This window comes from Salmo salar, unplaced genomic scaffold (genome assembly GCF_905237065.1).
Source record: "Salmo salar unplaced genomic scaffold, Ssal_v3.1, whole genome shotgun sequence".
Taxonomy (NCBI): domain Eukaryota; kingdom Metazoa; phylum Chordata; class Actinopteri; order Salmoniformes; family Salmonidae; genus Salmo; species Salmo salar.
This window is the reverse complement of record NW_025550194.1, coordinates 1-13,396: the sequence shown is the minus strand read 5'-3', so window position 1 is coordinate 13,396 and position 13,396 is coordinate 1. Positions and strand designations below refer to the sequence as shown.

Below are 13,396 nucleotides of genomic sequence, written 5' to 3'. Positions count from 1 at the left end.
TTAAGAAGACAGAATGAAAAACACAGCAGATGAAATACAAAAGATTTGAACTGGAAGCCTGGTCAACAGTTTGGAAGACTGCTATGCTCACAAGTATAGCACAAACACTACATGAGGTTCAATCTTTCCAAGCACCATGGACAAGAACAATGGATATCCTCATTGTCATTGCCGCAGAAAGCAAAACTATTTTGTTATTGTGTAAGGCCCGCTGGTCTAGGGGTATGATTCTCGCTTAGGGTGCGAGAGGTCCCGGGTTCAAATCCCGGATGAGCCCTTTTGCAGATCTTTTAACAAGCTCAGACAGGCAGATCTCAGGCCACTGAGTCGCAAAACAGCCACCTCTTGGGCGCAGGACGAGGTGGCTGAATGGTTTAGGCGATGGACAGCTAATCTATTGTGATATTCACTAGCTGGCTCAATGTCGCACTTCATTTAGAAAACCTGCAAAAAGTAAGAGCAAATCGGACTTCCACGAAGATTGATTCCAATGTAATAGACTTGAAATTACACCCAGCCCCTAAAACTAGTGAATATGTCATGTTCTGCATTGGCCGGGAATCGAACCCGGGTCAACTGCTTGGAAGGCAGCTATGCTCACCACTATACCACCAATGCTATGTGAAGCTCGCCAGCAACATGGAGACATCGATTCATATCCTGACCGCCATTTTTGTGGAAAGTGAAAATTATTTGACCAAACGGATCGTTGGTGTTAGTGTACGATTATGGCTTAGGGTGCGAGAGGTCCCTGGTTAAAAAATCTATCATTTTAATCAGTACCTGTTACCTTCAGATTAGTCCCGTGACACTTGTGGGGGAACGTAGGGCAAAACTGAGAACATTGTGACAAGTGGGGTCACATTAGTTTGTTGCCCAAAGATTTTGGATTCTACAAACAGAAGTTGGCACATAAAGGGTTCCGACTTCAGACGGGTCCCCTGACACTTGTGGGGGACGTAGAGATAAATTGAGAACACCACCGTGTTCGTGAGGGTCTCCCCTTTCCAGGGAGTGGTCATACGAATTTGTAGGTCAAACGGTTCAGAAGCTACAGATGTTTTTGTGAGAAGACCGATTATAGGTATGTCTCATGGTTTGACTAACACCGCTCTAGCTCCACCACCTTTCATTGCAGATGTGGAGGTGTAACATAAACAGTTATGGAGGCTTGAGACAGATACGACACATCTCAATCTCTCAGTTGAAAACTGATCGATTTGAATGGGTATTTTTTACATTCGCTTACTTTGATTCACGTACTGATGCATCAGTCAACTCAAAATAAATGAGCTCCATTCTTTTTGAAGTTTTATTTTTTCAGTTTCTCTTTTAAAATATTAATTGATCTCATTTTGCTCAATATTCATTTGTCAACACTATCATCAGTTTGCTGTCGCGGCTTAAGAAGACAGAATGTGAAAAACACAGCAGATGAAATACAAAAGATTTGAACTGAAGCCTGGTCAACAGTTTGGAAGACTGCTATGCTCACAAGTATAGCACAAACACTCACATGAGGTTCAATCTTTCCAAGCACCATGGACAAGAACAATGGATATCCTCATTGTCATTGCCGCAGAAAGCAAAACTATTTTGTTATTGTGTAAGGCCCGCTGGTCTAGGGGTATGATTCTCGCTTAGGGTGCGAGAGGTCCCGGGTTCAAATCCCGGATGAGCCCTTTTGCAGATCTTTTAACAAGCTCAGACAGGCAGATCTCAGGCCACTGAGTCGCAAACAGCCACCTCTTGGGCGCAGGACGAGGTGGCTGAATGGTTTAGGCGATGGACAGCTAATCTATTGTGATATTCACTAGTTGGCTCAATGTCGCACTTCATTTAGAAAACCTGCAAAAAGTAAGAGCAAATCGACTTCCACGAAGATTGATTCCAAGGTAATACACTTGAAATTACACCCAGCCCCTAAAACCAGTGAATATGTCATGCTCTGCATTGGCCGGGAATCGAACCCGGGTCAACTGCTTGGAAGGCAGCTATGCTCACCACTATACCACCAATGCTATGTGAAGCTCGCTAGCAACATGGAGACATCGATTCATATCCTGACCGTCATTTTTGTGGAAAGTGAAAATTATTTGACCAAACGGATCGCTGGTGTTAGTGTACGATTATGGCTTAGGGTGCGAGAGGTCCCTGGTTAAAAAATCTATCATTTTAATCAGTACCTGTTACCTTCAGATTAGTCCCGTGACACTTGTGGGGAACGTAGGGCAAAACTGAGAACATTGTGACAAGTGGGGTCACATTAGTTTGTTGCCCAAAGATTTTGGATTCTACAAACAGAAGTTGGCACATAAAGGGTTCCGACTTCAGACGGGTCCCCTGACACTTGTGGGGGACGTAGAGATAAATTGAGAACACCACCGTGTTCGTGAGGGTCTCCCTTTCCAGGGAGTGGTCATACGAATTTGTAGGTCAAACGGTTCAGAAGCTACAGATGTTTTTGTGAGAAGACCGATTATAGGTATGTCTCATGGTTTGACTAACACCGCTCTAGCTCCACCACCTTTCATTGCAGATGTGGAGGTGTAACATAAACAGTTATGGAGGCTTGAGACAGATACGACACATCTCAATCTCTCAGTTGAAAACTGATCGATTTGAATGGGTATTTTTACATTCGCTTACTTTGATTCACGTACTGATGCATCAGTCAACTCAAAATAAATGAGCTCCATTCTTTTTGAAGTTTTATTTTTTCAGTTTCTCTTTTAAAATATTAATTGATCTCATTTTGCTCAATATTCATTTGTCAACACTCATCATCAGTTTGCTGTCGCGGCTTAAGAAGACAGAATGTGAAAAACACAGCAGATGAAATACAAAAGATTTGAACTGAAGCCTGGTCAACAGTTTGGAAGACTGCTATGCTCACAAGTATAGCACAAACACTCACATGAGGTTCAATCTTTCCAAGCACCATGGACAAGAACAATGGATATCCTCATTGTCATTGCCGCAGAAAGCAAAACTATTTTGTTATTGTGTAAGGCTCGTTGGTCTAGGGGTATGATTCTCGCTTAGGGTGTGAGAGGTCCTGGGTTCAAATCCCGGATGAGCCCTTTTGCAGATCTTTTAACAAGCTCAGACAGGCAGATCTCAGGCCACTGAGTCGCAAAACAGCCACCTCTTGGGCGCAGGACGAGGTGGCTGAATGGTTTAGGCGATGGACAGCTAATCTATTGTGATATTCACTAGTTGGCTCAATGTCGCACTTCATTTAGAAAACCTGCAAAAAGTAAGAGCAAATCGGACTTCCACGAAGATTGATTCCAATGTAATACACTTGAAATTACACCCAGCCCCTAAAACTAGTGAATATCTCATGCTCTGCATTGGCCGGGAATCGAACCCGGGTCAACTGCTTGGAAGGCAGCTATGCTCACCACTATACCACCAATGCTATGTGAAGCTCGCTAGCAACATGGAGACATCGATTCATATCCTGACCGCCATTTTTGTGGAAAGTGAAAATTATTTGACCAAACGGATCGCTGGTGTTAGTGTACGATTATGGCTTAGGTGCGAGAGGTCCCTGGTTAAAAAATCTATCATTTTAATCAGTACCTGTTACCTTCAGATTAGTCCCGTGACACTTGTGGGGAACGTAGGGCAAAACTGAGAACATTGTGACAAGTGGGGTCACATTAGTTTGTTGCCCAAAGATTTTGGATTCTACAAACAGAAGTTGGCACATAAAGGGTTCCGACTTCAGACGGGTCCCCTGACACTTGTGGGGGACGTAGAGATAAATTGAGAACACCACCGTGTTCGTGAGGGTCTCCCTTTCCAGGGAGTGGTCATACGAATTTGTAGGTCAAACGGTTCAGAAGCTACAGATGTTTTTGTGAGAAGACCGATTATAGGTATGTCTCATGGTTTGACTAACACCGCTCTAGCTCCACCACCTTTCATTGCAGATGTGGAGGTGTAACATAAACAGTTATGGAGGCTTGAGACAGATACGACACATCTCAATCTCTCTAGTTGAAAACTGATCGATTTGAATGGGTATTTTTACATTCGCTTACTTTGATTCACGTACTGATGCATCAGTCAACTCAAAATAAATGAGCTCCATTCTTTTTGAAGTTTTATTTTTCAGTTTCTCTTTTAAAATATTAATTGATCTCATTTTGCTCAATATTCATTTGTCAACACTCATCATCAGTTTGCTGTCGCGGCTTAAGAAGACAGAATGTGAAAAACACAGCAGATGAAATACAAAAGATTTGAACTGAAGCCTGGTCAACAGTTTGGAAGACTGCTATGCTCACAAGTATAGCACAAACACTCACATGAGGTTCAATCTTTCCAAGCACCATGGACAAGAACAATGGATATCCTCATTGTCATTGCCGCAGAAAGCAAAACTATTTTGTTATTGTGTAAGGCTCGCTGGTCTAGGGGTATGATTCTCGCTTAGGGTGCGAGAGGTCCCGGGTTCAAATCCCGGATGAGCCCTTTTGCAGATCTTTTAACAAGCTCAGACAGGCAGATCTCAGGCCACTGAGTCGCAAAACAGCCACCTCTTGGGCGCAGGACGAGGTGGCTGAATGGTTTAGGCGATGGACAGCTAATCTATTGTGATATTCACTAGTTGGCTCAATGTCGCACTTCATTTAGAAAACCTGCAAAAAGTAAGAGCAAATCGGACTTCCACGAAGATTGATTCCAATGTAATAGACTTGAAATTACACCCAGCCCCTAAAACTAGTGAATATGTCATGCTCTGCATTGGCCGGGAATCGAACCCGGGTCAACTGCTTGGAAGGCAGCTATGCTCACCACTATACCACCAATGCTATGTGAAGCTCGCTAGCAACATGGAGACATCGATTCATATCCTGACCGCCATTTTTGTGGAAAGTGAAAATTATTTGACCAAACGGATCGCTGGTGTTAGTGTACGATTATGGCTTAGGGTGCGAGAGGTCCCTGGTTAAAAAATCTATCATTTTAATCAGTACCTGTTACCTTCAGATTAGTCCCGTGACACTTGTGGGGAACGTAGGGCAAAACTGAGAACATTGTGACAAGTGGGGTCACATTAGTTTGTTGCCCAAAGATTTTGGATTCTACAAACAGAAGTTGGCACATAAAGGGTTCCGACTTCAGACGGGTCCCCTGACACTTGTGGGGGACGTAGAGATAAATTGAGAACACCACCGTGTTCGTGAGGGTCTCCCCTTTCCAGGGAGTGGTCATACGAATTTGTAGGTCAAACGGTTCAGAAGCTACAGATGTTTTTGTGAGAAGACCGATTATAGGTATGTCTCATGGTTTGACTAACACCGCTCTAGCTCCACCACCTTTCATTGCAGATGTGGAGGTGTAACATAAACAGTTATGGAGGCTTGAGACAGATACGACACATCTCAATCTCTCTAGTTGAAAACTGATCGATTTGAATGGGTATTTTTTACATTCGCTTACTTTGATTCACGTACTGATGCATCAGTCAACTCAAAATAAATGAGCTCCATTCTTTTTGAAGTTTTATTTTTTCAGTTTCTCTTTTAAAATATTAATTGATCTCATTTTGCTCAATATTCATTTGTCAACACTCATCATCAGTTTGCTGTCGCGGCTTAAGAAGACAGAATGTGAAAAACACAGCAGATGAAATACAAAAGATTTGAACTGAAGCCTGGTCAACAGTTTGGAAGACTGCTATGCTCACAAGTATAGCACAAACACTCACATGAGGTTCAATCTTTCCAAGCACCATGGACAAGAACAATGGATATCCTCATTGTCATTGCCGCAGAAAGCAAAACTATTTTGTTATTGTGTAAGGCCCGCTGGTCTAGGGGTATGATTCTCGCTTAGGGTGCGAGAGGTCCCGGGTTCAAATCCCGGATGAGCCCTTTTGCAGATCTTTTAACAAGCTCAGACAGGCAGATCTCAGGCCACTGAGTCGCAAAACAGCCACCTCTTGGGCGCAGGACGAGGTGGCTGAATGGTTTAGGCGATGGACAGCTAATCTATTGTGATATTCACTAGTTGGCTCAATGTCGCACTTCATTTAGAAAACCTGCAAAAAGTAAGAGCAAATCGTACTTCCACGAAGATTGATTCCAATGTAATAGACTTGAAATTACACCCAGCCCCTAAAACTAGTGAATATGTCATGCTCTGCATTGGCCGGGAATCGAACCCGGGTCAACTGCTTGGAAGGCAGCTATGCTCACCACTATACCACCAATGCTATGTGAAGCTCGCTAGCAACATGGAGACATCGATTCATATCCTGACCGCCATTTTTGTGGAAAGTGAAAATTATTTGACCAAACGGATCGCTGGTGTTAGTGTACGATTATGGCTTAGGGTGCGAGAGGTCCCTGGTTAAAAAATCTATCATTTTAATCAGTACCTGTTACCTTCAGATTAGTCCCGTGACACTTGTGGGGAACGTAGGGCAAAACTGAGAACATTGTGACAAGTGGGGTCACATTAGTTTGTTGCCCAAAGATTTTGGATTCTACAAACAGAAGTTGGCACATAAAGGGTTCCGACTTCAGACGGGTCCCCTGACACTTGTGGGGGACGTAGAGATAAATTGAGAACACCACCGTGTTCGTGAGGGTCTCCCCTTTCCAGGGAGTGGTCATACGAATTTGTAGGTCAAACGGTTCAGAAGCTACAGATGTTTTTGTGAGAAGACCGATTATAGGTATGTCTCATGGTTTGACTAACACCGCTCTAGCTCCACCACCTTTCATTGCAGATGTGGAGGTGTAACATAAACAGTTATGGAGGCTTGAGACAGATACGACACATCTCAATCTCTCTAGTTGAAAACTGATCGATTTGAATGGGTATTTTTTACATTCGTTTACTTTGATTCACGTACTGATGCATCAGTCAACTCAAAATAAATGAGCTCCATTCTTTTTGAAGTTTTATTTTTTCAGTTTCTCTTTTAAAATATTAATTGATCTCATTTTGCTCAATATTCATTTGTCAACACTATCATCAGTTTGCTGTCGCGGCTTAAGAAGACAGAATGTGAAAAACACAGCAGATGAAATACAAAAGATTTGAACTGAAGCCTGGTCAACAGTTTGGAAGACTGCTATGCTCACAAGTATAGCACAAACACTCACATGAGGTTCAATCTTTCCAAGCACCATGGACAAGAACAATGGATATCCTCATTGTCATTGCCGCAGAAAGCAAAACTATTTTGTTATTGTGTAAGGCCCGTTGGTCTAGGGGTATGATTCTCGCTTAGGGTGCGAGAGGTCCCGGGTTCAAATCCCGGATGAGCCCTTTTGCAGATCTTTTAACAAGCTCAGACAGGCAGATCTCAGGCCACTGAGTCGCAAACAGCCACCTCTTGGGCGCAGGACGAGGTGGCTGAATGGTTTAGGCGATGGACAGCTAATCTATTGTGATATTCACTAGTTGGCTCAATGTCGCACTTCATTTAGAAAACCTGCAAAAAGTAAGAGCAAATCGTACTTCCACGAAGATTGATTCCAATGTAATAGACTTGAAATTACACCCAGCCCCTAAAACTAGTGAATATGTCATGCTCTGCATTGGCCGGGAATCGACCCCGGTCAACTGCTTGGAAGGCAGCTATGCTCACCACTATACCACCAATGCTATGTGAAGCTCGCTAGCAACATGGAGACATCGATTCATATCCTGACCGTCATTTTTGTGGAAAGTGAAAATTATTTGACCAAACGGATCGTTGGTGTTAGTGTACGATTATGGCTTAGGGTGCGAGAGGTCCCTGGTTAAAAAATCTATCATTTTAATCAGTACCTGTTACCTTCAGATTAGTCCCGTGACACTTGTGGGGAACGTAGGGCAAAACTGAGAACATTGTGACAAGTGGGGTCACATTAGTTTGTTGCCCAAAGATTTTGGATTCTACAAACAGAAGTTGGCACATAAAGGGTTCCGACTTCAGACGGGTCCCCTGACACTTGTGGGGGACGTAGAGACAAATTGGGAACACCACCGTGTTCGTGAGGGCCTCCCCTTTCCGGGGAGTGGTCATACGAATTTGTAGGTCAAACGGTTCAGAAGCTGCAGATGTTTTTGTGAGAAGACCGATTATAGGTATGTCTCATGGTTTGACTAACACCGCTCTAGCTCCACCACCTTTCATTGCAGATGTGGAGGTGTAACATAAACAGTTATGGAGGCTTGAGACAGATACGACACATCTCAATCTCTCTAGTTGAAAACTGATCGATTTGAATGGGTATTTTTACATTCGCTTACTTTGATTCACGTACTGATGCATCAGTCAACTCAAAATAAATGAGCTCCATTCTTTTTGAAGTTTTATTTTTTCAGTTTCTCTTTTAAAATATTAATTGATCTCATTTTGCTCAATATTCATTTGTCAACACTCATCATCAGTTTGCTGTCGCGGTTAACCTGTTGGGTCTAGGGGGCAGCATTTGCACGTCTGGATAAAAAAAATGTACCCGATTTAATCTGGTTACTAATCCTACCCAGTAACTACAATATGCATATACTTATTATATATGGATAGAAAACACTCTAAAGTTTCCAAAACTGTTTGAATGGTGTCTGTGAGTATAACAGAACTCATTTGGCAGGCAAAACCCTGAGACATTTTCTGACAGGAAGTGGATACCTGATGTGTTGTATTGACTTTAAACCTATCCCATTGAAAAACACAGGGGTTTAGGAATATTTTGGCACTTCCTATTGCTTCCACTAGATGTCACCAGCCTTTACAAAGTGTTTTGAGTCTTCTGGAGGGGAGATCTGACCGAACAAGAGCCATGGAACGATGATGGCCCATTAGACACCTGGCGCTGAAGTTGATGTTGGGTACCCTCGTTCCCAATACGTTATAAAAGAGTATGCATTCCGTCCACCTTGAATATTATTCATGTTCTGGTTAAAAAAGGCCCTAATGATTTATGCTATACAACGTTTGACATGTTTGAACGAACGGAAATATATTTTTTCCCCTCGTTCATGACGAAAGTCCGGCTGGCTTACATCATGTGCTAACGAGACGGAGATTTTTGGACATAAATGATTAGCTTTTTTGAACAAAACTACATTCGTTATGGACCTGTGATACCTGGAAGTGACATCTGATGAAGAGAATCAAAGGTAATGGATTATTTACATAGTATTTTCGATTTTAGATCTCCCCAACATGACGTCTAGTCTGTATCGCAACGCGTATTTTTCTGGGCGCAGTGCTCAGATTATTGCAAAGTGTGATTTCCCAGTAAGGTTATTTTTAAATCTGGCAAGTTGATTGCGTTCAAAAGATGTAAATCTATAATTCTTTAAATGACAATATAATATTTTACCAATGTTTTCTAATTTTAATTATTTAATTTGTGACGCTGACTTGACTGCCGGTTATTGGAGGGAAACGATTTCCTCAACATCAATGCCATAGTAAAACGCTGTTTTTGGATATAAATATCAACTTGATAGAACTAAAAATGCATGCATTGTCTAACATAATGTCCTAGGAGTGTCATCTGATGGAGATTGTAAAAGGTTAGTGTATCATTTTAGCTGGTTTTATGGTTTTGGTGACCCTGTCTTTGACTTGACAAAACATTACACACAACTCTTGTAAATGTACTGTCCTAACATACTCTAAATTTATGCTTTCGCCGTAAAACCTTTTTGAAATCGTAAAACGTGGTTAGATTAAGGAGATGTTTATCTTTCAAATGGTGTAACATAGTTGTATTTTTGAAAAATTTGAATTTTGACATTTATTTGGATTCAAATTTGCCGCTCTTGAAATGCACCTGCTGTTGATGGAGTGCATCACGGTGGTACGCTAGCGTCCCCACCTGCCAGGGTGGACAGCTAATCTATTGTCATATTCACTAGTTGGCTCAATGTCGCACTTCATTTAGAAAACCTGCAAAAGTAAGAGCAAATCGTGACTTCCACGAAGATTGATTCCAATGTAGTAGACTTGAAATTACACCCAGCCCCTAAAACAAGTGAATATGTCATGCTTTCTGCATTGGCCGAATCGAACCCGGAGTCAACTGCTTGGAAGGCAGCTATGCTTCACCACTATACCACCAATGCTATGTGAAGCTCGCTAGCAACATGGAGACATCGATTCATATCCTGACCGTCATTTTTGTGGAAAGTGAAAATTATTTGACCAAACGGATCGTTGGTGTTAGTGTACGATTATGGCTTAGGGTGCGAGAGGTCCCTGGTTAAAAAATCTATCATTTTAATCAGTACCTGTTACCTTCAGATTAGTCCCGTGACACTTGTGGGGAACGTAGGGCAAAACTGAGAACATTGTGACAAGTGGGGTCACATTAGTTTGTTGCCCAAAGATTTTGGATTCTACAAACAGAAGTTGGCACATAAAGGGTTCCGACTTCAGACGTGTCCCCTGACACTTGTGGGGGACGTAGAGACAAATTGGGAACACCACCGTGTTCGTGAGGGCCTCCCTTTCCGGGAGTGGTCATACGAATTTGTAGGTCAAACGGTTCAGAAGCTGCAGATGTTTTGTGAGAAGACCGATTATAGGTATGTCTCATGGTTTGACTAACACCGCTCTAGCTCCACCACCTTTCATTGCAGATGTGGAGGTGTAACATAAACAGTTATGGAGGCTTGAGACAGATACGACACATCTCAATCTCTCTAGTTGAAAACTGATCGATTTGAATGGGTATTTTTTACATTCGTTTACTTTGATTCACGTACTGATGCATCAGTCAACTCAAAATAAATGAGCTCCATTCTTTTGAAGTTTTATTTTTCAGTTTCTCTTTTAAAATATTAATTGATCTCATTTTGCTCAATATTCATTTGTCAACACTCATCATCAGTTTGCTGTAGCGGCTTAAGAAGACAGAATGTGAAAAACACAGCAGATGAAATACAAAAGATTTGAACTGAAGCCTGTTCAACAGTTTGGAAGACTGCTATGCTCACAAGTATAGCAATCACAAACACTCACATGAGAGGTTCAATCTTTCCAAGCACCATGGACAAGAACAATGGATATCCTCATTGTCATTGCCGCAGAAAGCAAAACTATTTTGTTATTGTGTAAGGCTCGTTGGTCTAGGGGGTATAGATTCTGCGCTTGGGGTGCGAGAGGTCCGGGTTCAAATCCCGGATGAGCCCTTTTTACAGATCTTCTTAACAAGCTCAGACAGGCTTGATCTCAGGCCAACTGAGCGCAAACACGCCACCTCTTGGGCGCGGACGAGGTGGCTGAATGGTTTAGGCGATGGACAGCTAATCTGTTGTAGATATTCACTGGTTGGCTCAATGTCGCACTTCATTTAGAAAATCCTGCAAAAGTAAGAGCAAATCGTACTTCCACGAAGATTGATTCCAATGTAATAGACTTAAATTACACCCCCCCCTAAAACTAAGTAAATATGTCATGCTCTGCATTGGCGGGAATCGGTTCACTGCTTGAAGGCAGCTATGCTCACCCACTACTACCACAAATGCTATGTAGCTCGCTAGCAACATGTGGAACATCATTCATATCCGCTCATTTTTGTGGAAAGTAAAAATTATTTTGTCCAACGAGATCTGATTGGTGTTAGTGTCCGATTATGGCTTAAGTTCGCGAGGGGTCCCTGGTTAAAAAATCTATCATTTTAATCATACTGTTACCTTCAGATTTCCAACTACTTTGGACTGAAGTCAAACTACATTTTAAAAAGTCATTGTTTAGTTCCCAAATTATCACGAAGTTGTACATAGGTTTCCATTCATCAACTGACTAAACAAATAAACTGTTCTGTTTTTACAAATTTGTAAGGTCAAACGGTTCAAGCTGCAGATGTTTTTGTGAGAAGACCGATTATAGGTATGTCTCATGGTTTGACTAACACCGCTCTAGCTCCACCACCTTTACCATTGCAGATGTGGAGGTGCTAACATAAACAGTTATGGAGGCTAACAATCACACACATCTCAATCTCTCTAGTTGAATGATCTTTGAATGTATTTTTACATTAGATTTACTTTGATTCAACTACTGATGCATCAGTCAACTCAAAATAAATGAGCTCCATTCTTTTGAATTTTTTTTTTTCAGTTTTCTCTTTTAAAATTTTGATCTCATTTTGCTCAACGGCTTCATTTGTCTTCAACACTCATCATCAGTTTGCTTTACTTGTGGTAATCCTTTCACTCCATCAACAGCAGGTGCATTTCAAGAAGCGACAAATTTGAATCCAAATAAATGTCAAAATTCAATTTTTCAAAATACACTATTTTACACCCTTTGAAAATAAACATCTCCTTAATCTAACCAGTTTTTCATTTCAAAAGTTTTACGGCGAAACTTTTAGATATGTTAGGACATACATTTACAAGAGTTGTGTGTAATGTTTTGTCAAGGTCAAAGACAGGGGTCTCCAAAACCATAAAACCACTAAAATGATCACTAACCTTTTACAATCTCCATCAGATGACTCTCCTAGGACATTATGTTAGACAATGCATGCATTTTAGTTCTATCAAGTTCATATTTATATCCACCTTTTACTATGGCATTGATGTTGAGAAATCGTTTCCCACTCCAGGCAACGACGGTCAAGTCAGCGTCACAAATTAAATTTAATTAAAAACATTTAATTTATATTTCATTTAATTATATTTACATCTTTCCATCAACTTGCCAGATTTAAAAATAACCTTCTGGGAAATCCACTTTGCAATAATCAAGCACTCCCAAACCTTCATCCTACTCATGTTGAATCTAAATCAAAATACTATTAAATAATCCATTCCTTTATTCTCTTCATCAGATGCTCCTTCCGTATCCTCCATAAATTAGTTTTGTTCAAAAACTCATCATTTTTCCAATCTCCTCTTGTTTGCACTATTCACTTCTCTGAGGAGGGAAAAAATATATTTTTGTTCAACATTCGCGTTTTCATAACTCGTTGGGGCCTTTTTAACCAGATCTGAATAATATTCAAGGTGGACGAATGCATACCCTTTTATAACGTATTACGGTACAACATGAATAGCCCTGTCTAATGCCATCATCTTTCTCCATGGCTCTTGTTCTCAATCTCCCTCCAGAAGACTCAAAACACTTTTAAAGGCTGGTACATCTAGTGGAAGCAATAGGAAGTGCCAAAATATTCTTCAACCCCTGTGTTTTCAATGGATGTTTAAATCATCCACTCTTCCACTTCCCCTGTCCGAAAATCTCTCAGGGTTTTCCTTCCAAATGGTTCTTTATACTACCACCATTACATTTTGAACTTTGATTGTTTTCTATCCATATATAATAAGTATATGCATATTCTAGTTACTTAGATTATAACCAGTTTCGGTACATTTTTTTATCGGCGATTGCCAAATGCTGCCCCCTAGCCCCACCAGTTAA

General features: G+C 41.2%; 11 non-coding genes across 11 annotated transcripts; 6 read left to right on the top strand and 5 right to left on the bottom strand.

Moving 5' to 3' along the window:
• Positions 1–205: 205 nt before the first annotated feature.
• Positions 206–277, top strand: trnap-agg (transfer RNA proline (anticodon AGG)). The gene has a single exon. It is a non-coding gene; the product is annotated as a tRNA-Pro (tRNA).
• Positions 278–546: 269 nt separating this feature from the next.
• trnag-ucc (transfer RNA glycine (anticodon UCC)) lies at positions 547–618 on the bottom strand. Its single transcript has one exon. It is a non-coding gene; the product is annotated as a tRNA-Gly (tRNA).
• A 992-nt stretch (positions 619–1,610) lies between these two features.
• trnap-agg (transfer RNA proline (anticodon AGG)) lies at positions 1,611–1,682 on the top strand. Its single transcript has one exon. It is a non-coding gene; the product is annotated as a tRNA-Pro (tRNA).
• A 267-nt stretch (positions 1,683–1,949) lies between these two features.
• trnag-ucc (transfer RNA glycine (anticodon UCC)) lies at positions 1,950–2,021 on the bottom strand. Its single transcript has one exon. It is a non-coding gene; the product is annotated as a tRNA-Gly (tRNA).
• A 990-nt stretch (positions 2,022–3,011) lies between these two features.
• trnap-agg (transfer RNA proline (anticodon AGG)) lies at positions 3,012–3,083 on the top strand. Its single transcript has one exon. It is a non-coding gene; the product is annotated as a tRNA-Pro (tRNA).
• Positions 3,084–3,352: 269 nt separating this feature from the next.
• On the bottom strand, positions 3,353–3,424 carry trnag-ucc (transfer RNA glycine (anticodon UCC)). Its single transcript has one exon. It is a non-coding gene; the product is annotated as a tRNA-Gly (tRNA).
• A 989-nt stretch (positions 3,425–4,413) lies between these two features.
• Positions 4,414–4,485, top strand: trnap-agg (transfer RNA proline (anticodon AGG)). Its single transcript has one exon. It is a non-coding gene; the product is annotated as a tRNA-Pro (tRNA).
• A 269-nt stretch (positions 4,486–4,754) lies between these two features.
• Positions 4,755–4,826, bottom strand: trnag-ucc (transfer RNA glycine (anticodon UCC)). Its single transcript has one exon. It is a non-coding gene; the product is annotated as a tRNA-Gly (tRNA).
• A 993-nt stretch (positions 4,827–5,819) lies between these two features.
• Positions 5,820–5,891, top strand: trnap-agg (transfer RNA proline (anticodon AGG)). The gene has a single exon. It is a non-coding gene; the product is annotated as a tRNA-Pro (tRNA).
• Positions 5,892–6,160: 269 nt separating this feature from the next.
• trnag-ucc (transfer RNA glycine (anticodon UCC)) lies at positions 6,161–6,232 on the bottom strand. Its single transcript has one exon. It is a non-coding gene; the product is annotated as a tRNA-Gly (tRNA).
• A 992-nt stretch (positions 6,233–7,224) lies between these two features.
• Positions 7,225–7,296, top strand: trnap-agg (transfer RNA proline (anticodon AGG)). The gene has a single exon. It is a non-coding gene; the product is annotated as a tRNA-Pro (tRNA).
• Positions 7,297–13,396: the final 6,100 nt, after the last annotated feature.